We start from the raw sequence: 27,385 nt of genomic DNA, 5'->3' as shown, positions 1-27,385 counted from the left end.
CGGTTTCCCAGGTGTCACCAGTGGTAAAGAACCTGCCTGCCAATGCAGGAGACCTAAGAGACACAGGTTTGATCACTGGGATGGAAAGATTCCCTGGAGGAGGGCAAGGCAACCCTCTCCAATATTCTTGCCTGGAAAATCCCCATGGACAGAGGAGCCTGGTGGGCTATAGTCCATGGGGTCCCAAAGAGTCAGACATGACTGGAGCAGCTTAGCACACATGCATTCTAAGGGCAATGGATATTAGACATAACCAAACATTATTGCTTATGGGGTTTTTAATTCAGCATTTTTGATTTACTAGTAATGAAATAAATGAATTTATATTAAAGCTGCATTTCAAAAATGTTTCTGATGACTAAATACTATTTTATATCTATACTAAATTATTTTGAGATTACCTAAAACTTTACAGTGCTACAACCATAACATATACAGTGCTCATTTCACTAAAATAATTTTTTAAAAATTTAGTTAGAAGCTATTGCTGTTCAGTCACTCAGTTATGTCCGACTCTGCGACCCCATGGACTGCAGCATGCCAGTCTTCCCTGTCCTTTTCTATCTCCTGGAGTTTGCTCAAACTCATGTCCATTGAATCAGTGACATTAGTTGTTAGAGATCAACAAAACTATATTTTTGCTTCAACATTTTTAAAGTTGTTGTTAAAATGACAGAATCTTTATAAATATTTAAGCTATTTGTATATTTTTTCTATTTTGTAATTGCTTTTGCATGAAACTTGTCCATTAATATATGAAAGCAATCTTAGTGTTTTTCTTACTGACTTAAATGAGACCTTTATCAAATAACATTTTAATTTTTTTTACATTTTTAGAAAATTTTTACCACATTTTTCTGACTTTTCAACTTAAAATTTTTACTGTATTTTTATCTTTTTATTTTTTAAAACATTTTAAGTATCAATATAAAAGTCATAATATTATAGACAAGACTTACATATTGATAAATATTAATATCTATCTCATTTGTTGAAAGACTGTTATTTTATAAGTGAAATAAAATATGATGAAGTAAAGCTTCCCAATGCTTTGTCTTTTGGGCTTCAGGCAATCATTTTTACATTTTCCCTACAAATATTTGCAAGCAGTAAAATACATTGATTTGTGGGGATTTGGGTTACTCTGGATCTCTAGTTATCATAGTGAGTATTTAATTCTGAAACTTTTCTTTTTAACTCAATATAGTGTTTTTCAGGATACTTCCATGTGCAGATAGATAGACCTAGTTCATTCTTTTGACTCTCTGAATAATAATAATAAAACATTTAATGAATTTTCTCTGTGTAACAGCCAACGTTCTACATACATTACATGGATTAACTTGTTTATACTTAACTCTTGAGGTAAGTATTATCCATGTTTTACAGAGCTACAGGACAAATAGCTGTCTAAAGTTATGACAGTGTTAGTCGCTCAGTCTGTCTGACTCTTTGTGACCCCAAGGAATGTAGCCCACCAGGCTCCTCAGTCCCTTGAATTCTCCAGGCAAGAACACTAAAGTGAGTTGCCATTCCCTTCCCCAGGGGACTGCAGGATCAAACCCAGGTCTCCCATATTGCAGGCAGATTCTTTATCATTTGAGCCAACAGGGGAGTCCCAAGTTATGACAGAGCAGTGCTCAAATCTTCCCAAAGTCTCTCCATTTAACCAATGCATGACAGCTTCTCTTTGTCCTTAGTGGTAGTATTCATCATATGAGCATTTATCCGTTTTCTAGAGACTTTTTTCCATTTTCTAATTGCAGATAATGCTCTCATTAACACTCTGTGACAATGAGATTATACATGTCTCCTTATGTATATATATCAAGTATGTCCATTTTTAATTTTACCAAATATGATGGCTTCCCTGGTGGCTCATATGGTAAAGGGTCTGTCTGAAATGCGGGAGACCCGGGTTTGATCCCTGGGTCAGGAAGAGCCTCTGGAGAAGGAAATGGCAACCCACACTAGTATTCTTGCCTGGAGACATCTATGGACAGATGAGCCTAGCAGGCTACAGTCCACGGGGTCACAAAGAGTCAGACACGACTGAGTGACTAACACTTTCACTTTCATCACTTTCCAAAGTGATCAAACTAAATAAGAGTTTCCATTGCTCTAGTGCTTGGCTCTGATAGCCTTCCTAAATTTTTTCAATCTGATGATTGCAAAAGATATCCTGTATTCATTTTTTTTCCAGTTTGACATAAATTTTTATATTTTTATTAATCACAAAAATGTAGCCTCCACTTAATACTGGTTCAGGTTACATTTAAGCATAGCATTGGGTCTCCCTCAGTACTCCAGAATGAAAACATTTTTCTGCTAAAATACAGAATAATGCTTTAAAGAAATACAAACCAAAGAGCTCAAGAGGAAATTAGCGGTATAATATTCCATATAGTTCAATCTCTCTTTAAGCCTGAGTTCAAATGTCTCCATGCTAATTTAAAAAAAAAATTTTTTTTCTGGCTTTATAAGATATAGCATTGTGTAAGTCTTAAAAATTCAATGGGCGTATATATTGCAAAATTATTACCACATTAGGGTTAGTGGTAATCAATAGCTCACATAATTACCATTTTTCTTGGTGGTGAGAACAGCTAAGATTTACTCTCTTAAAACTTTTAAGTATACAAAACAATGTTGTTAACTATAGTCAAGTTGGAGAGTTCTGATAAAACTCCAGTGGTCCACTGGAGAAGGGAATGACAAACCACTTCAGTATTCTTGCCTTGAGGACCCTATGAACAGAATGAAAAGGCAAAAATGATATGATACTGTAAGATGAGCCCCCCAGGTCAGTAGGTATCCAATATGCTTCTGGGGAAGAGAGGAGAAGTAGCTCTAGCAAGAATGAAGAGGCTAGGCCAAAGCAGAAATAATGCTCAGCTATGAATCTGTCTGGTGGTGAAAGTAAACTCCAATGCTATAAAGAACAATACTCTATAGGAACCTAGAATGTTAGGTCCATGAATCAAGGTAAATTGGAAGTGGTCAAGCAGGAGATGGTAAGAGTGAATATCAAAATTTTAGCAATCAATGAACTAAAATGGGTGGAAACGGGCAAATTTAATTCAGATGACCATTAGATCTACTACTGTGGGCAAGAATCCCTTAGAAGAAATTGAGTAACCCTCATAGTCAACAAAATATTCCTAAATTTAGTACCTAGGTGCAATCTAAAAAAATGACTAAATGAACTCAGTTTGTTTCCAAGGCAAACCAGTCAACATCACAGTAATCCAAGTCTATGTCCCAAATACTAATGCTAAAGAAGATGAAGTTGAATGGTTCTGTGAAGACCTATAAGACCTTCTAAAACTAACACCAAAAAAAGATGTCCTTTCATCATAGGTGATTGGAATGAAAAAGTAGGAAGTCAAGAGATACCTGGAGTAACAGGCAAGTTGGCCTTGGAGTACAAAATGTAGCGGGGCAAAGGCTAACAGAATTTTGTAAAGAGAACACAATGGTCATAGCAAACACCCTTCTCCAACAACACAAGCAATGACTCTACGCGTGGACATCACCAGATGGTCAACACCGAAATCATATTGATTATATTTTTTGCAGCCAAAGATGGAGCAAATACATGGAACTATACATTCATCATAAACAAGACCTGGAGCTGACTGAGGCTCAGATCATCAGCTCCTTATTGCAAAATTCAGGCTTAATTGAAGAAAGTAAGGAAAACCACTAGATCATTCAGGTATGACCTAAATCAAATTCCTTATGATTATACAGTAGGGGTGATGAATAGATTCAAGATCTGGTATACACAGTTCCTGAAGAACTATGGATGGAGGTTCATAGCATGGTATAGGAGGCAGTGACCAAAACCATCCCCAAGGCAAAAATGCAAAGAGGCAAAGTGGTTTTATGAGGAGGCCTTACAAATAGTTGAGAAAATAAAAGAAGCAAAAGGCAAAGGAGAAAGAGAAAGATTCACCCAACTGAATACAGTTCCAGAGAATGACAAGGAGAGAAAAGAAAGCCCGCTTAAGTGAATAATACAATGAAATAGAGAAAAACAATAGAATGGGAAAGACTAGAGATCTCTTCAAGAAAATTACAGATACCAAGTGAACATTAATGCAAAGATGAGCACTATAAAGGACAGAAATGGCATGGACCTAACAGAAGTAGAAGATATTAAGAGGAGGTGGCAAGAATACACAGAAGAACTGTACAAAAAAAAAAAACCTTCATGACCCAGATAACCATGATGGTGTGCTTACTCACCTAGAGCCAGACATCCTAGAGGGCTAAGTCAAGTGAGTGTTCGGAAGCATCACTATGAACATAGTTAGTGGAGGTGATGGAATTTCAGCTGAGCTATTTCAAGTTCTAAAAGAAGATGCTGTTAAAGTACTGCACTCAATATGCCAGCAAATTTGGAAAACTCAGCAGTGGGCACAGGACTGGAAAAGGCTAGTTTTCATTCCAATCCCAAAGAAAGTCAATGCCAAAGATTGTTCAAACTATTGCACAATTCCACTCATTTCACATGCTAGTAAAGTAATGCTCAAAATTCTCCAAATGAGGCTACAATAGTACATATACTGAGAACTTCCAGATGTTCAAGCTGGATTTAGAAAAGGCAGAGGAACCAGAGATCAAATTGCCAACATCTGTTGAATTTTGGAAAAGCAAGAGAGTTCCAGAAAGACACCTATTTCTGCTTCATTAACTACACCAAAGCCATTGACTGTGTAGATCACAGCAAACTGTTAAATTGTCCAAGAGATGGAAATACCATACCACCTTACCTGCCTCCTGAGAAATCTGTATGCAGGCCAAGAAGCAACAGTTAGAACTGGACATGGAACAACAGACAGGCTCTAAATTATGAAAGGAGTACGTCAAGGCTGTATTTGTCACCTTGCTTTTTTAACATCTATGCAGAGTACACCATGAGAAATGCTGGACTGGATGAAGCACAAGCTGGAATCAAGATTGCCAGAAGAAATATCAATAATCTCAGATATGCAGATGATACCACCCTTATGGCAGAAAGTGAAGAAGAACTAAAGAGCTTCTTGATGAAAGTGAAAGAGGAGAGTGAAAAAGCTGGCTTAAAACTCAACATTCTAAAACCCAAGATCATGGCATCTAGTCCCATCACTTACTTCATGGCAAATAGATGGGGAAACAATGGAAACAGTGAGAGACTTTAGTTTTTTTGGGCTCCAAAATTACTGCAGATGATGACTTCAGCCATGAAATTAAAAGATACTTACTCCTTAGAAGAAAAGCTATGACAAACCTAGACAGCATATTAAAAAGCAGAGACATGACTTTGCCAACAAAGGTCCATCTAGTCAAAGCTATGGTTTTTCCAGTAGTCATGTATGGATGAGAGAGTTGGACCATAAAGAAGGTTGAGCACTGAAGAATTGTTGCTTTTGAACTGTGGTTTTGGAGAAGACTCCTGAATGTCCCTTGGACTGCAAGGAGATCAATCCAGTCAATCCTAAAGGAAATCAGTCCTGAATATTCATTGGAAGGACTGATGCTGAAACTGAAGCTCCAATACTTTAGCCAACTGATGCAAAGAACTGACTCATTGGAAAAGACCTGACTCGTAAAAAACCCTGATGCTGGGAAAGATTGAAGGCAGGACTAGAAGGGGATGACAAGGGATGAGATGGTTGGATGGCATCACCAACTCAATGGACATGAGTTTGAGCAAGCTCTCAGAGTTGGTGATGGGCAGGGAAGTCTGGCATGCTGCAGTCCATGGGGTTACAAAGAGTCGGACATGACTGAGTGACTGAACTGAACAGTTGGAATGAAGGGCTTTTCATGAAGTATTAATGAATAAGAAAAATTATACAATTTTGAAAACTGGAAATAAAAAGATTGTGCATGTGTATATACACAAGCATGTATTCATATGTATACATGTGAATGGTCATAAAAAGTATAGGAAAAGCTAAAATAATAGAACTCAATTGCCAACATGGGTTACTTGTGATTCAGTAACATAGGAGAAAAGAGTGGACAGAGACAATTAAGAAAGGAAACTGAAGAATTAAGAATTTAGTAGCTACAGAATATGATATAATTTGGGCACTTATATAAAATTACATATGCATATAGTTTAAAAATAAAATATTTTAAAGATGAAATTATAATATGCTAATTATAATAATAGAATAGGTGGATTTAACTTTACTTAAAAGTAAATGTGGTAGTATTTTTTACCATATTTTTGTCTTTCTTAGTGCTTAGGCCCAGATTATTTTTAAAAATCCACATACACAGATACCATGGAACCCACATATATTAAAATAGTGCAGTCAGTGGCAACTAAGTGGCTTTTTCAAAACTTTTTCTGCCACATGAAATGAAAAAGTATGTACAGATTGACCTTTTAGTTAAGCCAGGACGAGTGGAAAGGAGGATAAGAAAGCATAAAGGAAGAATGGGATTTAAAGACTGAAATTTTAGCATCTTGATTGGACATGCAAGAGGATGCGGGAGAATCTGATGGGTTAATGGAAATGAAATTTTCACTAGGCAAATATTTGCTGAGTTTCTACTGTGCAACATATTGTTCTAGACACCGAAGCTAGGAGTTAATGTAAAAGCATCAAGATGATCTCTTGTGGAGTTTACACTCTCCTTAGGGAGAGGAGGGGGCTTCCCTTGCGGCTCAGACAGTAAAGCGTCTGCCTACAATGCAGGAGACCTGGCTTCGATCTCTGGGTCGGGAAGTTCCCCTGGAGAAGGAAATGGCAAACCACTCCAGTATTCTTTCCTGGAAAATCCCATGGACGGAGGAGCCTGGTTGGCTACAGTCCATGGGGTCACAAACAGTCAGACACGATTGAGCCACTTCACTTCGCTTAGGGAGAGGAAGCTCAGAAGCAAGTGAACACAGACATACAGATGGTCTCAAGTAACACAGAGGTGGTCTCAGTAGCTAAGGCACAGACCAGAGGACACTGTGAGGACAAGTAGCCTTAGGAGCACACTAGACCTGATCCCTGCCTGTGCAACTCTGACGTTTGAAATTCTCAGGTAGGGAGAAGGCAAGTCCAAAAGCTGTAAGGAGGTCTGAGCTTGGAATGTTCCAGGCTGGAGGGACCACATGAGGACAAGGGGAATGAGTGCTAAGCATGAACTCAGAATTCGTCAGGCTTGCAAACTTTAGAAACTTCAAGGGCCTGCTTCTACAGAAAAACTTGAATTAGAAAAAGTTCCTAAAACCTGGATAATCAAAATATCATGAAATGCATGCTCGAGATGGGGTATTTGGGCAAGCTGTGCACAGTCTTCAGTGAACCCTCAGGGCTGCTAGTTGTGAAAGAAGTGTAAACAGTGCTCTGGGTCAGAAACCACTCAAAGTAGCTTTTCCAGGTGAAAGAAGTGGTGACAAAGAGAACAAATCTCCTCAGGATTGTAGCCAAAGACTTTCAAGCCTGAAGGAGCACTGTGATATTAATGACATCAGCAGCCATCCAAGGACAAAAAGACTTTGCAAACCTGTTGAGGATAGGGAATTCCAGAAAGGCGACCAGGGGATATGAGTAAAAGACGAAGGAAGCGAGAGGCTATAAACTCTACTAGAGAAAAAAAGAAAGTGAAGTCGCTCAGTCATGTCCGACTCTTTGTGACCCCATGGACTGTAGCCTACCACACTCCTCCATCCTTGGGATTTTCCAGGCAAGAGTACTGGAGTGGGTTGCCATTTCCTTCCCCAGAGGATCTTCCCAACCCAGGGATTGAACCTGGGTCTCCTGCATTGTAGGCAGATGGTTTACCATCTGAGCCACCAGTGAGGGCCAAACTCTACTAGAGGGTGCCTGACTAATCATGCAATGCACTCTGCTTATAGGGTAGGAAGCTGAGTCCCTAACGAGCCCACCTTCACTCTAGTACCATTGTGTAAGATTGCAGGGACAGGGATGAAATGAAAAAGGTAAAGTTAGAAACTTTAGGTTCTTTCAGTTCAATTCAGTTTTTTTGAGTCTTTAAGAAAAGCCATTAAATAAGATACCCTACTTTAAATGAAAGTAGAGTTCAGGTGACACCTCTCTAAATGTCTCAGTTTTGCAAGGAGATAGGATGTTTGAGATGATGCTCTGTGAAAGAAGAAGTAATTTGCAAGACTTACAGATCCCTGCTGCTTTCTTCCCCGAAGAACAGGAGAATCTTAAAAGTCATGAGCAACTTCTTGATCTGAAATTTCCCCTTATTGAATTTTATGTTCACAGGAAGTAAACATAATATAGACAACTATTTGATTTGGCTAGAGTTCTGGGGAGAATGGATTCACAAAATGTTTATCCCCTTGTCCTGTTTTCTTTAAATATCCCTTTTCCTAGATAATACTTGAGTTTCTTCTATCTGTTTCTGCAAACAGCAATGTGGGTTGGGACCCATTATTTTCACTTAAAAGTAACCATGCAGATTCTTTTCATTTCTAAGTGAAATAAAAAATACAAATACTCAGAGCCAACTCCAGATCAATTTATGTCCAGTGGTGGGACTTAGGTACAGGAATTTGAAAAAGTTTCACAAGTAATGAATGTTTCCTATTTTGGTTTATAAGAAATTTCATTAAGCCTGTAATATTTATTTCTTCCTAAGAATGCAGCTTTGTTTGTTTAGAAAGGCTTGGCATATGCAGAAATAAGTACTTTGATTGTAAGCTGCTGTTACTATATACTCGGGGGCCCTGCAGGATTGAATTTAAGCTCATGGACTTGAAGGCTGCATGAATTCATTATCCCGATTCCTCAGTCTAGCAAATGTGTTTACTTTGGGCAAAATCATTTCCAAGCCTCTGTTTCCTTATCGACAAAACTCACTGAAGATTAGCTCTCACTATCTCATTTGGCTTTCAGAAACTGTTTTCCCAAACAAGCAGAACTGAAATATTCTCATATGCTTGGTAGACCCTTCAGGGTTTTGAAAATGAAGGTCAATTGAGATTCCTGGGAGAGACTCAAAAAAGATGCATTAGTTCCAGCAGAAGATGCCTTAGTCTGTAGGTGCCTCAGTGGAACCCAGATTTTATGCAGACACTTAAATAAGGCCTCTCAACAGCCCCAAATGGAAATGAAGTAAGAAATATTGGTAGTATTTAGACATGTTAAATTTTCAGTAGCAACAAAGGTAAGAGAGAACCAATTTCTTGGCATTTCAGGTGTTATTTTGTTCGTAGTTTTTTTCTTTCTTTAAATTACTGCAGTGGTGTGACTGGGTTTCTGCAGCTGTTATGATTCCCCTGATATAATGTGTCTGGTGTGTTAAACTGGAACAGAACTACACCCAGGTTGACAGGGAACTGGAACAGGGCTTGTCTTCTCAGTCTGTGTGGCATGGAGAATGATTTTTATGCTGTTCTGACTCATTTTGACTTTCTGTGTGTGAGGGGAGAGTTGGTGAAATATCAAAGAGGCATTCACTCCATGCTTGAGGCTCTGATCATCCTATGTCCCGATCCCTGATACATCCTGGAGAAGCTGCACTGGTAGGGCTTCCCTGGTGGTGCTAGTGCTAAAGAACTTGCTGCCAGTGCAGGAGACATAAGAGATACGGGTTTGATCCCTGGGTCAGGAAGTTCCCTCAGAGAAGGAAATGGCAACCCACTCCAGTATTCTTGCTTGTAAAATCCCATGGACAGAGGAGCCTGACAGGCTACAGCCCATAGGGTCGTGAAGTCAGACATGACTGAAGCAACTTAGCATGCATGCATGTACTGGTAATGGCCACTTGAACATGTGGAAGGAATTTCTCTGCACTTCTCTCATCTCCCCACTGAAGGCAGGAAAAACTTTAGATCTGTCAGAGATGGGTATCCTAAAGAACATTGCTGTGCCAGAGGCTGCATCCAGCACAGTCACCTATACCACTCCATTCATTCCTTCTAATCGTCCAGTTGAGACAGGAGATAGTGAATTTATAGAATTTTCAGGGCCTTGCCTAAGGGTGGCTGGTTTCAAGTAGCAAAACAAGGCTATCTATGCCTTCTCACCCTGGATTGTCTGCCCTCTTATCATAGGAACAGGGAAACCCAGAGGGATGAAAAGATTTTAGAAAGCATATTCTAACTTATCCATTTATATTTGAGAAATTTAGACTCAAGTTAAATGATTTGCCTTAGGCGCAGAGCCAATGAGAAGCCTGACTGGGAAAAGAACTTTATCTCTTCATTTGTGTAACTCTGGTATCTCAGAATTCCACAAGGCGCTTAAAGGACATGAGACTCCTTCAAAACAGCTGTCTCTTGTGGTGACCATTGTAACTCATTGCTGGGGCAGTATCTTTCCATCTGCCTTTGGTTCAATAGAGTAAGGGACCTTCTAGATCCCGAATGTTCAGTTTCAAGGCAATTGGAAAATTCATTTAAGAGCCAGTTTATGCCCCAGAGCTAGAACTTAAAACTAAAGGTAATTAGGAAGGAAAGAAAAATCAGCTGTCAACAGCAGGCTAATTGCAGGCATAAAATTCACATCTTTAAGAGAACTACTTGGTAAGATTAATATAAAAATATATAGATCTATTTTAGGAACATGAGGTTCTATTTATCTGTCTTTCAATATGTACAACAGTTTTAAAGTTTTCACTTAAAATCAACTTCCCCTCTCCAGAATGAGGAAAGTAATATTTTACAAAATGATTATTTTTTAATATATGATGTTTGAGGAACAGTTATTCTTACGTCTGTATTACAGCTGGAGATCCACTCTAGGGCACTACAGTGAAAACATTCATGAATATTTATCAGAGAGTCATTTTCATGAATTTTTAAAATCAACAATCACACACACAAATAAATAATAATAAACAATAAATATAAGAACAATAAACAATTTTCGCAGGAGCAAATCATTGACTGGTTAATAGTAAATTTATATCTATACATTCTACAGCCTTTGAATCTGTAAAAAAAGAATACTGGTGTGCTTAAAATGAGCTATGACTTAAAAGAATCATAAAAATAAAACAACAAATTTCTAATACAGACTTTTAAATACTTCATAATTTATTCATAAAATGCTCAGGAATAAAAATGTCAGGTAAAATAGACAGATAGATGACAGACTAAGAAAAAAATGTTTGAGATTCAAACTTTCCTGAAGATGCCTATGGACATCAAGAAAAACGGCTATTAGGAAGATCTTTTTGGATGATATGAATTTTAGAAAAATATTTATGCTAATAAAAGCAGAAGATAACATATGAATAACACATTAATGCATCATCAGGCAATATTGAAATTACATTTTAGGTTATTATAATAACTACTTTTTAATGATGATAATGCAGTATACAGTGAAGACCTGTTCTCTTAAATGATAGCAGCTTTTAACAGATGAAAGACGCTAACCAAACTCTGCATACAGTTGCCACTCAACTCTCTGTTCATGATAATGGTTCTATCTTGAGCATTTCACAGCAATTTTGCAAATTCAATCATAACTTAAAATATTAAGATGATTTTACACAAGCTATTTTGGTTTACATAATTAGAGTTGGAGCTGAAAACAGAAATGTATCCACACATTACAAACCAGAATTTGCCTATCTTTCCCCTCGTTGGTCATTATCAGTTGAAAATGATTTGGATGTATAATGGAAAGAGAAATTTAGACACATGGTTAAAATAACTTTTAATACTTCGATCAAAAAAGAAATCTATCATATTCTTATAACTTATGCCATCTTAGATTTGACTTTTTAAAATAAATAATTTTTTGAAATATCTACAGTCTAGCTGAGGGCAAAAGAAGGGATAAGCAAATTCATCTTTGTTTCTTATAGTTCTGTATTAAAAAAAAAACAAACAAACAAACCATAGCGCAGAGCAGAGACTGCTCCTGTTTCCCACACCAGACGCTATCTTTGACCAAGGGCTGAACTTCTGGCAAATGCCTGGGGTTTTGTAAAAGACAGGCTAAACTTGGCATTATCTGGAAATCCTTTCTCACAACCTAGAAAGAGCTTTAAAAGAAAAAAAAAAAAATCTCTTCAAATACCTTCACTGATGGCTCTGTGCTGGACTTGGGTAAAAAACCATGTTTTAGCCTTTCTGGCAAATAAAAGCATATAAGATGCAACCTCACTCACATACCCAAAGATCATTGCTCAAATAATCACAAATGTAGACAGAAGTTTAGAAAACTCGCTAGTATCAGGCATGGACTTCAAGGAAACTCAACAGGAAAGTTATTTTTAAAAAAGGAGGGGGCGGGGTTTGCTATGGAGGGGTTTTTGGAGAACTTTAAGGTTATGAAAGTGGCTCCCTCCTCCCCATTCCCAGCCCCATCCCAGCGCTAGGAGCCTGGGAACAGGAATCAGTGGTCTGGACAGACTGGGCACAGAAGCCCCAAAATGTCACGCTGGTGACCAAAGGGTCGCCTTCCTGGACTGTGAGTCCACAGACAGTGCCCCGGGGGATTAGGAAGGGATTTGGGAAAAGTGGAAAGAATAAAGTTACAAAATCCAAGATAACACTCCCCAGTTGCTAATGCGAATCATCCAAGGCAGCCGCGGGTACTGGGGTCCCCAGCCCAGTCTGACCCGCGCCCCTACCTGCAGACCACGCCAGTCGAAGCGTCCTGGCTGGGTTTCAGCAACAGGTTCCGATGATCCTGTCCCGGTTCCACCTGCCACCGCCTGGCTTTTCGGACCCCGCCGGCGCTTGCCTGCAGGCTGCACGTTTAGGGCTGTGTGCTCGCTCGCTGGCTCGCTCTCTGCCTCCTGGCCCCCTCCATGTAACGTCACTCTCCAGGGGGCAGCAGCCAGCTGCTGGGAGCCCAAAGAAAGTATTCACATCCCGATAAGGGGCATCCGGATACCTTCTTGTGAAATTCAGAATCCGTGTGCTGCAAAGGAAAGAAAGCATCACTATGACTAACACTGCGTCTTTGATTGCCTGGCTCCATACTTTGGGCAAGTGATTGAGCTTCCCTGTGTCTGGGATTTCATTGTAAACTACAGATGAGGCTGATAGTAGTCACTGGGTAATCTGAGAACTGAATGAGTGTGTCTGTGCAAAATGCCTGGGGTGATGATTGGTACATAGTAAGCATTCGGTAAACCTTATCGTTGTAACATTCTCTTAAAGAGTTCATTGCAGGCTGCAAGCAGACTGTGATAACCCTCCCCTTCTCCAAAGTGGACCCTGATCCATGAGTTCTTGCAAAGACCTTTTAGCTTGCAAGAAATCCTCTCTGGAATTGTGGAAATGTGAATTCATGCTGTAATTAGAAGGTAAAAGGAACGAACCTGAAAGAAAAACTCAGTGATTCTAACAAGAAAAATGTGCTTCGTTGGAAGTCGCTAATGGAGAAATCGTGCCTAATATATAACTAAGTTATAGGTTCATACAATTATGAGAAAGGGATAAAGGTGATTTAGGAGAGTAACAGAGATGAGGGTCAGGTGTGGGGAAAGCCTGTGAATGGGTGTTTGTTTGCATAAGTTATCAGATTGGACCTTCATAGCACAGCAAGGACAGCTATGGGAAACCACAACAAACTTGCTAAGTCATAGTGTACAATTTTTTCCAGTCCATACCAAGGCATGGAATTCGATGGCTTGTCCAATATCACAGAGGTTGTTTTTAAATGACATAGTAGGCTCCGGAAGCTGAAAATTCAGCTCTCTATTACATATCTCTGCCTAAATCACTGCAGATTGTGAGATACAAGAAGAAGCTGCTTGGAGAAATCTTTTTAAATAGGATTCTTTGGTCTTGGATTAAGGTTGTAGGTTCAGACATGTGTATGTTTAAACCTGGATCCTGTATGCAGGATCCTGAAAGGGCTATCTTTCCCAAACCTTTACAAAGTTCAGGGCAGAGATGCTAGTCACACTTTGTGAGTTTGTAACCACATTTAAAGGCATAGAAAGTCTTAGGATAAAAGACATTAAACAGATAAACAGATACTAATAGGAGGCAGGACTTAGAAGTAAAAGTTCATTAAAATAAAGCTAAAAAGAGAAAGGCATTCTGTATCTAATCAGATATTCTCAAATCAAAGTAAAAAAAAAAATTATGACCCATCACTTTATATCATAGGGTTTCCCAGGTGGCTCAGTGGTAAAGAATCTGCCTGCCAATGCAGGAGACACAGTAGATGTGGGTTAGATCCCTGAGTCCAGAAGATCCCCTAGAAGAGGAAATGGCAACCCACTCCAGTATTTCTTGGCTGGAAAATTCCATGGACAGAAGAACCTGGTGGGCTACCGTTCATGGGTTTGCAAAGAGTCGGACACTGACTCAGAAACTGAGCACACACACACCCCTGTATCATTCTACTTACCACCATTTGAAAAACAGATCATCAAAGTGAATTAGGAATAATAGCAAAGCTTTTAATGAGACAGTGAGGTAATGTCTAGCTTGCAAGAATTCTATTACAAATTAAAAGACATACAAAACTTGTCATGTAATAATCATTAAATTATGAGTCACTTTCTGTATCTCATAAAACAGCACCCTGTGAGAACTACTGTCCTTATCCTCCTCCCCTCCCTCTCCCCCAGTGACAACTTTAATGGAGAATTTAAGTGTAGATTCTGACTCCAAAGTTCCGAGATGGGGCTGCAAGTTTGCATTTTTGAAAAGTTCCCAGGTGTTGTAGATGCTGCTGGTCCATAGACCACACTTTGAATGGCTAGGTCTTACCGAAATCAGTAGTTAGCCAAAGTGAAAGTGAAGTCACTCAGTCGTGTCCAACTCTTTGTGACCTCGTGGACTGTAGCCCACCAGGCTCCTCTGTCCATGGGATTCTCCAGGCAAGAATCCTGGAGTAGGTTGCCATTTGTTTCTCCAGGGGATCTTCCCGACCCAGGGATCGAACCCGGGTCTCCTGCATTGCAGGCAGACGCTTTACTCTCTGAGCCACCAGGGAAGCCAAGGTAACAGATTTAATATGTGATAGAAACAGTGTCAGACCCCAAATCTACCTGAGCTCCATGGTGTTGTGATTATCCATTATTCTGTGCTAACCCTACCTAAGGAAAATTGAAATTCATTCACATAGATAAAACATGAAGGTGGGAGTGGGGCTTTGAACAGAGTGATCATGAATGACTGGCTGTACTTTGAGTTGAAACCTGTCAAAACAATGTGGAGTTTAAGCACCTGGAGCAAACTGGCACTTAAACTCTCTAGTTTCTTTACTTTTACAAAGGAAGAGTCAGTCAAGGCAATTTCTAAATAAGAAACATTTGACCTTTTTTAGGGGTCACCACAGTGTGATGAATGCTTTGCGGAATACTATGGGATAATAAATCAAAGAATGATCTCATCAGACTTCTTTCCTGCTTAACCTCTCATTTGTGCTGGTCTGAATCTTGGAAGAGAATTACAAAATAATTTCTAATTGCATGTTTGGTTTCTATTTCAGTGGCCCTCATTTTTACACTTAAGCTACTGCCTTAAAATAATCATTGTTTACCCAAACTCCAGTAACAGTTATGTGATAAGATTAAATCCGCTGCTTCTGGAAAAATGTATCACGATGTTATGATGAATGCTTAGGAAGTCAAAACCGTAAGTGTTCTCGGAAAGCCGATATTTCAGAACTGCAAAAAAGGATTAGAGTGAGAAGTATTTTTTCATTCAATACATTGTTACATTTAAAAAATTTGTGTCTCTGAGTTTTTTAAGTACCCATAAATTTTGAGAATTTAGCTTAATCCTTTGCATGTAAGAGTAGATTTATGTTGTCAATTTAGAACAAAAAATGCTCTAATCATCTAAAATGAATTAATCTATTTATCAGCCTTCTGCAGGAAGGCAAGGTTTTCTTTAGGGTAATGGCCAAAACAGGGCTTTCTAGGTGGATTGGTGCCAGTGCAGGACATGGAAGAGATGAGGGTTCAGTCCCTGGGCTGGGAAGATCCCTTGGAGAAGGAAATGGCAACCCACTCCAGTACTCTTGCCTAGAGAATCCCATGGACAGAGGACCCTGGCAGGCTACAGTCCATGTGGTTGCAGAGTTTGACATGACTTAGCAACTACACAACAACAAACTAAGCAATTCCTTTGACGAATTTCCTGAAGTAGAAACCTGTATAAATAGGGAAGTGGAAAAAATCATGTAATTAATGGTTCTCTCAGTTATCAATATGTAGCTATTTGTATGTATTTGATTTGATTGCAGTTGATTTGAGATAAATTTCTTACAGTGCTAAAATGAGTAGGAAAAAAACTAACCTCTGTAAAAGAATCATACCTTCAATAGCTTATTAATTACTCCTGGCATCTCTATGATGTGTAGTATGTATTGGGCTATCTATTATTTGAGATGGTCTGTGTCATCTTTCCTCCCATGGTTTGAGGACTAGGGCTGGGTACCTGGGGTAGAGGATAGGCTAATTGGGGATTAATGGGCCTCTATGGTCTAAACCAACTGAGGATAAGGAGCTTTGCCTAAACTAGTGTACAAAGTGAGAGCCAAGTTGAGAGTAGGCAGTAAGCAGGACCAATTATATGGGGAAGACAGTGCTGGCAAGAAATTTTCTGTAGTCTTGGTGAGAGAACTGTGTTAAAGAAGAGGCAGAAAAACCGGAAAAAAAGGGATGGGATAGAATACTTAACATAGGTACATGCTGCAGGAATTGGCCACTGAGGCCAAGGTGGCGACTAAGACTGTACTAGTTTTAGAATTTCCATGATTAGAGGTTGCTAATATCGGCTTCCCCAGAGGCTCAGATGGTAAAGAATCTGCCTGTAATGAGGGAGACCTGGGCTCGATCCCTGGGTTGGGAAGATCCCCTGGAGAAGGGAATGGCAACCCACTCCAGTATTCTTGCCTGGAGAATTCCATGGTCAGGGAAGCCTGGCAGGCTACAGTCTATGGGATTGCAAAGAGTTGGACACAACTGAGTGACTCTCTCTCTCTCACACATACACACACGTACACAGGATGCTAACACCATTAGTATAAAACAACGAAGTCTAAAGACAGATATGCACCCTGGAGAAAATACTGACTCAGTTTTAGACACGTTGAATTTCAAGTGATTTCAGAAGAGCCAGAGGGTAATACCAAGTAAGCAGCTGAAATATGGAACTCTAGGGTGCCAGAGAGATTACATTTCTAACTTAGATTTGGAGAGTCATCCACATACAAGTGATAGTTGGAGCTGTAGGTGTGAGTTGACTCAGCAAGTGAAAAACTGGAAAGTGAAGAAACTCATGTAAAGAGCTTTAAGAGATGCCTAAAAGGTAGAGAAAGGAAGAGAGGCCTAAAAAAATAAGTGAGGAGAAATTAGGGAGGTATGAAAAGAATGTGAAGTGTTTCATGACGATCGGAGCAGGAGTGGTTTCCAAAAGGAGGTACAAGCACCAGTGGCCTGGAGAAGTCAAGAGTCACTATTGGACGTAGGTAACAAGGGATAGGGGTAGAGGGACGGAGTTGTGGGTCAGAGCTGGATGAAATGAGGCAAATGTAGGTTGTGAGGATCATAGACTTAAGTGATCAAATTCTTGTAGGTGAGAGGAGTAAGAGAGAAAGACTTTGTGTTTTACTATCAATATCCTATGACCTAGGGTTAAGACTCTCACCTATATGCGTGCATCTCGACAACCATACCTGGGAAGTTCTCACTTCAACCTGTGGATGTACATGCAGGCTTATTCTTATCAAGTATTTCCAGTTTCCAAAATTATTTGCTAAGCCTGGGTCTATCTGATATATAAACCCATGCAAAAGATATCTACTGTGTTATCTCAGGAAACTCAGTCTCTATTCCAGCAATACTATGTGTATTTCCAGCACATGTTTACGGGAAAAAAGACCAGTGATTGTGCAGGGCTTGGCAGATTAATACATTTTTAAAAAATTGATAAAGTTGTTCTTCACCAGTTGGCTTGTTATTTTATCTGATGATTTTAGCACTATTTGAAGAAAAGAGGTTATGAGCACATTCTATCTTGATTTTAAACACCAATTGTGTGAACTAAGTATTTGTTTTGATATTTTGTTGCTTTTATCCCTGAATCTACCAAAATGCCATAGCATAGAATCCCAGTGAACATTTAACAATGGAATAAGTAAACTTACAAAGATAACTGATTTTTAAATGTGTTTTTTAATTGGAGGAAAATTGTTTTACAGTCTTATGTTGCTTTCTGCCATACAACCACACAAATCAGTCATAATTTTATATATATATATATATATATATATATATATATATATATATATATATATTCCTTCCCACTTGAGCCTCCCTCCCCTCCCCCCATCTCCCGCTAGGTCATCATAGAGTGCCAGGGTGGGCTCCTCATGTTATGTAGCAACTTCCCACTAAGCTATCTGTTTTAAACAAGATAGTGTATATATGTCAATGTTACTTTCTCAGTTCATCCCATGGTCTCCTTCCCCTGCTGTGTCCACCAGTCTGTTTTCTACATCTGAGTCTCCATTCCTTCTCTGCAAATAGGTTCATTAGTACCATTTTCTTTTATATTCCATATTTCTGAGTTAATATACAATATTTGTTTTTCTGTTCCCGGCTTACTTCACTCTGTGTAATAGGTTCTAGGTTCATCCACGTCATTACAACTGACTCAAATTCATTCTTTTAGTAGCTGAGTCATATTCCATTGTCTATACGTACCACTTCTTTATGCATTCATCTGTTGATGGATATCTGGGTTGCTTCTATGTCCTGGATATTGTAAACAGTGCCACAATGAACACTGGGGTACATGTATCTTTTACAGTTGTGGTTTGCTCAGGGTTTATGCACAGTAGTGGGATTATTTTGTCATTTGTTGTTCAATCGCTAAGTCATGTCCACTCTGCAACCCCATGGACTGTAGCACACCTGGCTCCTCTGTCTTCCACTATCTCCCACAGTTTGCTCAAACTCATGTCCATTGAGTCATTTATGCTTTCTAACCATCTCATCCTCTGTCACCCCCTTCTCCTCCTGTCCTCAATATTTCCCAACATCAGGGTCTTTTCCAATGAGTTGGCTGTTTGCATCAGGTGGCCAAAGTTTTGGAGCTTCAGCAGTTGTCCCTCCAAAGAATATTCAGACTTGATTTCCTTTAGGACTGACTGGTTTGATCTCCTTGCCGTCCAAGGGACTCTCAAGACTCTTCTCTAGCACCACTATTCAAAAGAATCCATTGATCGATGTTCAGCCTTCTTTATGATCCAACTCTCACATCCGTACATGACTACTGAAAAAACCATAGCTTTGACCATATGGACCATTGTCAGCAAAATGATATCCCTGCTTTTTCATATTGTGTCTAGTTTTGTCATCACTTTCCTTCCAGTGAGCAAACATCTTTTAGTTTCACGGCCGCAGTTACTGTCTGCCATGATTTTGGAGTCCAAGAAAGTGAAATCTGTCACTGCTTCCACTTTTTCCCTATCTATTTGCCATGAAATGATGGGACTGAGTGCTGTTATATTAGTTTTTCAAATGTTTAATTTCAAGCCAGCTTTTTCACTTTCCTCTTTCACTCTAATCAAGAAGCTCATTAGTTCCTTTTCACTTTCTGCCATTAGACTGATATCATCCGCATATCTGAGGTAGTTGATATTTCTCCCAGCAAAGTTGATTCCAGCTTATGATTCATCCAGCTCAGTATTTTGCATGATGTACTTTGCATAGACGTTAAATAAGCAGAGTGACAATAAACAGCCTTGTCATACTCCTTTCCCAATTTTGAACCAGTCCATTGTTCCATGTCAGGTTCTAATTGTTGCTTCTTGTCCCACATTCAGCTTTCTCAGGAGACAGATAATGTGGTCTGGAAATCCCAACTCCTTAAGAATTTCCCACAGTTTGCTGTGATCCACACAGTCAAGGGCTTTATTATAGTCAATGAAGCAGAAGTAGATGCTTTTCTGGAACTCCTTTGCTTTCTCCATGATCCAGTGAATGTTTGGCAATTTGAAATTTGATTTCTCTGCCTTTTCTAAACTCAACTTGTACACCTGGAAGTTCTCAGTTCACAAACTGCTGAAGTCTAGCTTGAAGGATTTTGAGCATAACCTTGGTAGCATGTGAAATGAGCACAATTGTATGGTAGTTTGAACATTTTTGGCATTACCCTTCTTTGGGATTGGAATGAAAACTGATCTTTTCTAGTCCTGTGACCACTGGTGAGTTTTCCAAATTTGCTGACATATAGAGTGCAGCACTTCCACAGCATCATCTTTTAGGATTTGAAATAGCTCAGCTGGAATTCCATCACTTCCACTAGCTTCATTCGTAATATTGCTTCCTAACAACTACCTGACTTCACACTCCAGGATGTCCTGTTCTAGGTGAATGACCACACCATTTTGGTTATCTGGGTGGTTGAAACCTTTATTATCTAGTTCTTCTCTGTATTCTGGGCTTCTCTTGTGGCTCAGCTGGTAAAGAATCTGCCTGCAATGGGGGAGACCTGGATTTGATCCCTGGGTTGGGAAGATGTCCTGGAAAAGGGAATGGCTATCCACACCACTATTCTGACCTGGAAAATTCCATGAACTGTATAGTCTATGCAGTTGCAAAGAGTCAGACACAATTGAATGACTTTTACTTTCTTTCTGGTCACTTCTTAATCTCTTTGCTGGGTCATATGGTAGATTGATTGCTAGTTTTTTTAAGGAATCTCCATACTGTTCTCCATAAAGGCTGTACCAGTATACATTCCCACCTACAGTGCAGGAGGTTCCATTTTATCCTCATCCTCTCCAACATTCACTGTAGATTTTTTTGATGATGCCATTCTGAATAATGTGAAGTGATATCTCATTTTAGTTTTGATATGCATTTCTCTAATAATGAGTGATTTGGAGCATCTTTTCATTTATTTATTGGCCATCTATATGTCTTCTTTGGAAAAATGTTGCTTTAGGTCTTCTGCCCATTTTTTTTTTTTTGGTTGCGTTGTTTGTTTTTCTGATATTGAACTGTATGAGCTGCTTATCCATTTTGAAGATTAATTCTTTGTCAGTTGCTTCATTTGGAATTATTTTCTCCCTTTCTGAGGGCTGTCTTTTCATCTTTTCTATAGTTTCCTTTGTTGTGCAAAGGCTTTTAAGTTTAATTAGGTTCCATTTGCTTCTTTTTGTTTTTATTTCCTTTACTCAAGGTGGTAGGTCAGAGAGAATATTGCATCAATTTATGTCAAAGAGTGTTCTGCCTATGTTTTCCTCTAAGAGATTTAGAGTTCCTAGCCTTACATTTAAGTCTGTTATCCATTTTGAGTTTATTTTTGTGTATGGTGTTAGGGAAGTGTTCTAATTTTATTCTTTTACATGTAGCTGTCCAGTTTTCCCAGCACCACTTATTGAAGAGGCTGTCTTTTCTCCATTGTATATTCTTGCCCCCTTTGTCAAAGATAAGATGTCCATATGTGCCTGGGTTTATCTCTGAACTTTCTAAAAGATAGCTGATTTTTACTAGTCTTAAAATTTGCTTGAGTGTATAACAGAAATCAGTAAGGTGATAACAGGCAAGCCAACAAGCCATCTTCTTGAACTATCTAATGTCATTCATTCAATAAGTATTTATTGCACATTTCAGTCAGAAACAATGTCCTTCCTCCAGGGCTCAGAAGCAAAAAAAAAATGAATAATTACATTCTTGGGATAGCTACTATAGTAGATGCACTGTTGGAGGTTTTAACAAGATTTTCTAAATCTTCCTTCAGCAGTCCAGGCAAGACTACCTGGGAGAGATGACCTTTTGGCTATTTGTTATTAGAGTATTTACCATGTCAAATAATATTCAAGTGTGAGTAAGAAATTTTCAGGCAAACACTTATGTAGAAATAGATTATTCCAAGAGCACTGAACCACATATTTGCAGGTGCAGAATATTTTTTTAAAAAGACACAAAGTTAATATTTATTAAAAGTAAATAGAGGCCAGGCATTTTGCAAAATGCAGTATCTTATTTGCTTCTCACAACCAATAATTTTCTGTATTCCTTCTTTTGTAGCTGAAAATATTCAGACCCAGAGAAATTAAATTGCTTTCTTAAAACCACAAAACTAACTGCTGAATGGACAGGGTTTGAAATCAAGTCAGGTTGAGCAGGTAGGCCACGTGCCTAACAACTAAGCTACCCAACATCTGAACCAGAATAACTGAAAGTATTCTAGCTCAGCAGAGCTGAAATCCAGTGTGTGTGCATTAGGTAGTACAGAAGAAGACATCAGAAATATAGATTAGGGCAGATGGTAGAGAGCTGTGTGTGCTAAGGATTTAGGGTTTTGTTTTGTTTTGTTTTGTTTTCCTGAAGGTAAGAGGGCGCCCCTGAAGATTTGAGTACAGCAGTGACAGGATTGGATTGGTATTTTAGAACAGTTGCTTCCTATAACATAGTGTGCAGTAGAGAGAGAGCAAGCATAAGGAATTACCCTGAGAGATGCTGACAAACAATAAGAACTTAACTAAAGAGGTAGTGGCCTAGATTGAGAGATGAATGGAAGACTCTCTGGAGATTTGGGATGTAGTATCAGTAGAATTTGAAGAGTCATTGGATGAAAAGTGTGACTAAATAAAAAGCTTTGAAGATGCTTCAGATATTTCTGCTTTGGTTAATTGTGTGGTTTGGGGTACTGTTAACCAAAATGAGAAACTCCACAAAAGGACCATGTTTCACCAGAAGAAAATAAGCTCTGTTATTATTATCATACAGCTGAGTTACAGTATTGCATTGCTTTCAGGAGTACAACATAGTGATTTAATATTTTTGTATTCCATTTAAAGTTATTATAAAATATTGGCTGTATTTTCTGTGCTGTACAATGTATCCTTATATATTATTTGTTTTACCATAGTAGTTTGTACCTCCTTAATCCCCTACCCCTGTCCTACCCCTCCTCCTAACAGTCTTCTCACCGGTAACCACTAGTTTGAGATAGCTGGATACAATCTGCTTTCTGATTTATCCCCTACCTCTGTTACATTCCCGTTTCCCATTGGTCTGCCTTTGACCTTCATGCTCCAGCCATTTTGAGCTCCATACTTGTACTTCTCTAAGCAAGCCTTGCTCTTTCAATGCTGAGTATTTACAGAGGCTGCTCTATCTTCTTGGACTTTCCCTTCACAAGAATACCCCTCTCCTGTGTGCTTTTAGGACTTCATACATACATCTCTTCAAAGTTATCACATCTCATTGTTACTATGTCTGCTTCCTTCATTAAATGTAAAGCCCCAGCTGAGTGAGTCTTAATTTAATCACTTTGGAATACAATTTTTATTGTCCTGTAGCAAGTGCTGAGCCTGTCATTTGAGCTAATTAACGCTTTAGTAAGCCAGGACTAGAGAGATGGATGCAAAGTCTTCAGCATGCTGTTTCTTTGATAAAAGTAATATTTGTTATAAAAGCAATAGAGCATTATAGCTTAGAGAATCTTAGTTCCACAATTATCATCTTGGTGAATATTGGACATGTTACTTCTCTCTGCTATTTGGTTTTCTTACCTATAAAATAGGGATAATAGTATTACCTACTCATAGCGAAGTGAAGCCACTCAGTCATGTCTAACTCTTGGCAACCCCATTGACTGCAGCCTGCCAGGCTCCACCATCCATGGGATTTTCCAAGCAAGAATATTGGAGTGGGTTGCTATTTCTTCCTTCTCCAATCTACTCATAAGGTATTTTCTAATTTATTTTTTACAGTAGAACCTTGATAGTTAAAATATAGCAGTGTGTATATGTCAATCCCAAACTCAAAGTCTATCCCTCTCCCACTGCCCTTCCACCCTGGTAACTATAAGTTCATTCTCTAAGACTGTGAGTCTTCCTGTTTTATAAATAAGTTTGTATCATTTTTTAGATTCCTCAGGTAAATGATATCATACTTGTCTTTTTCTGTCTGACTTATTTCACTTAGTATGATAATCTCCAGTTTCATCCATGTTGCTGTATAACATCATTATTTCATTCTTTTTAATGGTTGAGTAATATTCCATTGTATATGTGTACCATATCTTCTTTATGGGGCTTCTCTGGTGGCTCAGAGGTTAAAGCGTCTGCCTCCAGTGCAGGAGACCCGGGTTCGATCCCTGGGTCAGGAAGATCCCCTGGAGAAGGAAATGGCAACCCACTCCAGTATTCTTGCCTGGAGAATCCCATGGACGGAGAAGCCTGGTGGGCTACAGTCCACAGGGTCATAAAGAGTCGGACACGACTGAGTGACTTTACTTACTTTACTTATCTTCTTTATCTATTAATCTGCCAATGAACATTTAAGTTGCTTTAATGTCTTGGCTATTATAAACAGTGCTGCAATGAACACTGAAGTCCACGTATACTTTCAAACCATGATTTTCTCTGGATACATGCCCAGCAGTGGAATTGCTGGATCATATGGTATCTCTGCTTTCAGTTTTTAAAGAAAACTTCATTCTCTTCTCCATAATGACTGTACCATTTTACATTCCCACCAACAGTGTAAGAGGGTTCCCTTCTCTCTATATCCTCTAGGCACTTGTTGGTTTTAGACTTTTTGGTGTGCACTCTGACTGGTGTGAAGTGATATCTCACTGTACTTTTGATTTGCATTTTTCTAATAATTAGTGAAGTAGAGTGTCTTTTTATATGCATCTTGGCCATCTGTATGTCATCTTTGAGAGAAATATCTATTTAGGTCTTCTGCCTCTTTTTTGATTAGGTTGTTTTTTGGATATTGAGTAACGTGAGCTGTTTATAAATTTTTGGAGACAAATCCTTTGTCAGTTGCATCATTTGTGAATATTTCCCCCCATTCTGTAGATTGTCTTTTTGTTTTACTTCTGGTTTTTCTTCCCTTTCTTAAGATATTTGTGACCATTAAATAAGCTAGGACATATAAAGTGTTATAATGTCTTATGCATTAGAGAATTCAAACATTAGCTATTAATTTCCTGATTGATCATGATGGATTTTAATCATATGGTATTAGCCACAAGTTTCACTTTCTCTCTCTTTCCCTGCTAAGAGTAAGTCTCCCTTTTCTTAAGATCTAAGAGAAAAAAGTTCTACACTTAACAGTGAGTAATGCTCTTCACTAACCAGCTTTAAGAAAAGTAGAATTTAGGCTACTTTCATTTAGATGAAATGGTTGTCATTACGGTGTAAACACCATTCCTTTCGTCTTCATAGCAGTCTATCAGACAGCTGCTGATAAATATATCCCTATTTTCCTCTTTTAAAGTATATTGAAACTAGAGATATTTGAGTCAATTACATAATAGAAAAAAAACATAAGATAGTTAACAGATCTGGGTTTCTTTCAAAGTAAGTTTTATTTCTAAACTTTTGCGCTCTCAAAGTATTTTCCTACTAATCACAAAAGATCAAATTCATCATCAGACTTAAGGTTTATATCATTTAAAAATACATTGATTATATGTGCAATGATAATATTTTTATAATTAAAGAAGATGAAATTTACTCATTGGAAAAGACTCTGATGCTGGGAGGGATTGGGGGCAGGAGGAGAAGGGGACAACAGAGGATGAGATGGTTGGATGGCATCACTGACTCGATGGACGTGAGTCTGAGTGAACTCTGGGTTTTGGTGATGGACAGGGAGGCCTGGCATGCTGTGATTCATGGGGTTGCAAAGAGTCAGATACAACTGAGCTACTGAACTGAACTGAATCACAATGGTGTGATCACTCACCTAGAACCAGACATCCTGGAATGTGAAGTCAAGTGGGCCTTAGGAAGCATCACTAAAAACAAAGCTAGTGGAGGTGATGGAATTCCAGTTGAGCTATTTCAAATCCTGAAAGATGATGCTGTGAAAGTGCTGCACTCAATATGCCAGCACATTTGGAAAACTCAGCAGTGGCCACAGGACTGGAAAAGGTCAGTTTTCATTCCAATCCCAAAGAAAGGCAATGCCAAAGAATGCTCAAACTACCACACAGTTGCACTCATCTCACACGCTAGTAAGTAAAGTAATCCTCAAAATTCTCCAAGCCAGGCCTCAGCGGTACATGAACAATGAACTTCCAGATGTTCAAGCTGGTTTTAGAAAAGCAGAGGAACCAGAGATCAAATTGACAACATCCGTTGGATCACTGTAAAAGCAAGAGAGTTCCAGAAAAACATCTATTTCTGCTTTATTGGTTATGCCAAAGTCTTTTACTGTGTAGATCACAATAAACTGTGGAAAATTCTGAAAGAGGTGGGAATACCAGACCACCTGACCTGCCTCTTGAGAAACTTATATGCAGGTCAGGAAGCAACAGTTAGAACTGGACATGGAACAACAGACTGGTTCCAAATAGGCAAAGGAGTACGCCAATGCTGTATATTGTCACCCTGTTTAACTTATATGCAGAGTACATCATGAGAAATGCTAGGCTGGAGGAAGCATAAGCTGGAATCAAGATTGCCAGGAGAAATATAAAAACCTCAGATATGCAGATGACACCACCCTTATGGCATAAAGTGAAGAAGAACCTAAAGAGCCTCTTGATGAAAGTGAAAGAGGAGAGTAAAAAAGTTGTCTTAAAGCTCAACATTCAGAAAACGAAGATCATGGCATCTGGTCCCATCACTTCATGGAAAATAGATGGAGAAACAGTGGAAACAGTGGCTGACTTTATTTTTCTGGGCTCCAAAATCACTGCAGATGGTGATTGCAGCCATGAAATCAAAAGACCCTTGGCCCTTGGAAGGAAAGTTATGACCAACCTAGACAACATATTAAAAAGCAGAGACATTACTTTGTCAACAAAGTCTGTCTAGTCAAGGCTACGGGTTTTCCAGTAGTCATGTATGGATGTGACAGTTAGACTATAAAGAAAGCTGAGCACCAAAGAATTAGTGCTTTTGAACTGTGGTGCTGGAGAATACTCTTGAAAGTCCCTTGGACTGCAAGGAGATCCAACCAGTCCATCCTAAAGGAGATCAGTCCTGGGTGTTCACTGGAAGAACTAATGCTGAGGCTGAAACTCCAGTATCTTGGCCACCTGATACGAAGAGCTGACTCATTTGAAAAGACCCTGATGCTGGGAAAGATTGAGGGCAGGAGGACAAAGGGACGACAGAGGATGAGATGTTTTTTATGGCATCACCGACTCAACTGACATGAGTTTGGGTAAACTCTGGGATTTATGGTGGACAGGGAGGGCTGGCGTGCTGCGGTTCATAGGGTAGCAAAGAGTCGGACATGACTGAGTGACTGAACTGAACTGAAACAGATTAATCAACCACAGTAATTTAATGTGTTCTTTAGAGAAGTTTTTTCCATATAGTCTGTAGAGGGCGCCTCCTGACAATAAATTCATTTAATAAAATCCTGCCTGATATGGTAATAAATCAAATATTTTATTAAAATCTTGGTCCCATTCCAAATTATCCATTAATGCCTTTTAAATAAAAAATATTGTACTCTGTATCTTATTTGAAGGTTTTATCACTTATTGGATGTACTC

The 27,385-nt window shown here is 38.9% G+C and overlaps 1 protein-coding gene across 2 annotated transcripts in view; it reads right to left on the bottom strand.

The window, feature by feature from the left end:
• NPFFR2 (neuropeptide FF receptor 2) overlaps positions 1–12,702 on the bottom strand; it is a 78,726-nt gene extending 66,024 nt beyond the window's left edge. For both annotated transcript variants that reach the window (XM_060416660.1, XM_042251056.2), the window contains exon 1: positions 12,559–12,702. The gene's annotated coding sequence lies outside the window, so the exon portion shown is untranslated. The remainder of the gene's footprint in view (positions 1–12,558) is intronic.
• Positions 12,703–27,385: the final 14,683 nt, after the last annotated feature.

Source organism: Ovis aries, chromosome 6 (assembly GCF_016772045.2).
Source record: "Ovis aries strain OAR_USU_Benz2616 breed Rambouillet chromosome 6, ARS-UI_Ramb_v3.0, whole genome shotgun sequence".
Lineage (NCBI taxonomy): Eukaryota > Metazoa > Chordata > Mammalia > Artiodactyla > Bovidae > Ovis > Ovis aries.
This window is presented reverse-complemented; position numbering and strand designations above follow the sequence as displayed.